The sequence below is a fragment of the Salmo salar genome, unplaced genomic scaffold, assembly GCF_905237065.1.
Source record: "Salmo salar unplaced genomic scaffold, Ssal_v3.1, whole genome shotgun sequence".
Classification (NCBI taxonomy): Eukaryota; Metazoa; Chordata; class Actinopteri; order Salmoniformes; family Salmonidae; genus Salmo; species Salmo salar.
This window is the reverse complement of record NW_025547352.1, coordinates 15,642-17,500: the sequence shown is the minus strand read 5'-3', so window position 1 is coordinate 17,500 and position 1,859 is coordinate 15,642.

Sequence of the window (1,859 nt, the reverse complement as noted above, 5' to 3'; positions counted from 1 at the left end):
AGCTCTGGAGTGAATCTGTCAAAAGGAGGGTGCTCGGGTCAGATGACATCATCTGCTTTTATTTATGTTTAATTGAACCTTTATTCAGAGAGGAGAGGACAGAACAGAGAGGAGAGGACAGAACAGAGGAGAGGACAGAACAGAGAGGAGAGGACAGAACAGAGGAGAGGACAGAGAGGAGAGGACAGAACAGAGGAGAGGACAGAACAGAGGAGAGGACAGAACAGAGGAGAGGACAGAACAGAGAGGAGAGGACAGAGAGGAGAGGACAGAACAGAGGAGAGAGGACAGAACAGAGAGGAGAGGACAGAACAGAGAGGAGAGGACAGAACAGAGGAGAGGACAGAACAGAGAGGAGAGGACAGAACAGAGAGGAGAGGACAGAACAGAGAGGAGAGGACAGAACAGAGAGGACAGAACAGAGAGGAGAGGACAGAACAGAGAGGAGAGGACAGAACAGAGGAGAGGACAGAACAGAGAGGGAGAGGACAGAACAGAGGAGAGGACAGAACAGAGAGGAGAGGACAGAACAGAGGAGAGGACAGAACAGAGAGGAGAGGACAGAACAGAGGAGAGGACAGAACAGAGGAGAGGACAGAACAGAGAGGAGAGGACAGAACAGAGGAGAGGACAGAACAGAGGAGAGGACAGAACAGAGGAGAGGACAGAACAGAGGAGAGGACAGAACAGAGGAGAGGACAGAACAGAGGAGAGGACAGAACAGAGAGGAGAGGACAGAACAGAGGAGAGGACAGAACAGAGGAGAGGACAGAACAGAGGAGAGGACAGAACAGAGGAGAGGACAGAACAGAGGAGAATGTGAATGAGAATGTGAATCTACATTTAATGAAGCACATCAAGGAAAATACGCTAATTACAATATTGATGTTTCATTAAAAAAACGGAGGACTTCTGACATAACAGGAGGCGGTGAATAGTTTTATTTCCTCGGGCCCTGAATCAGGTCAAGGAGAAGGGCCAGTAATTGATAAATCAGCAGAGCGTAGGAACGGAATAATCAGGAGACACTTCACTTTCCCTGCAACGAGGAAGAATCTGATCTCTATCCCTCCATCAGTCTCTCCTTCCACCTCCCCCCAGAGGGAGGACCATCAGTCTCTCCTTCTACCTCCCCCCAGAGGGAGGACCATCAGTCTCTCCTTCTACCTCCCCCCCAGAGGGAGGACCATCAGTCTCTCCTTCTACCTCCCCCCCAGAGGGAGGACCATCAGTCTCTCCTTCTACCTCCCCCCCAGAGGGAGGACCATCAGTCTCTCCTTCCACCTCCCCCCAGAGGGAGGACCATCAGTCTCTCCTTCTACCTCCCCCCCAGAGGGAGGACCATCAGTCTCTCCTTCCACCTCCCCCCAGAGGGAGGACCATCAGTCTCTCCTTCTACCTCCCCCCCAGAGGGAGGACCATCAGTCTCTCCTTCTACCTCCCCCCCAGAGGGAGGACCATCAGTCTCTCCTTCTACCTCCCCCCAGAGGGAGGACCATCAGTCTCTCCTTCTACCTCCCCCCCAGAGGGAGGACCATCAGTCTCTCCTTCTACCTCCCCCAGAGGGAGGACCATCAGTCTCTCCTTCTACCTCCCCCCAGAGGGGAGGACCATCAGTCTCTCCTTCTACCTCCCCCCAGAGGGAGGACCATCAGTCTCTCCTTCTACCTCCCCCCAGAGGGAGGACCATCAGTCTCTCCTTCTACCTCCCCCCAGAGGGAGGACCATCAGTCTCTCCTTCTACCTCCCCCCAGAGGGAGGACCATCAGTCTCTCCTTCTACCTCCCCCCCAGAGGGAGGACCATCAGTCTCTCCTTCTACCTCCCCCCCAGAGGGAGGACCATCAGTCTCTCCTTCCA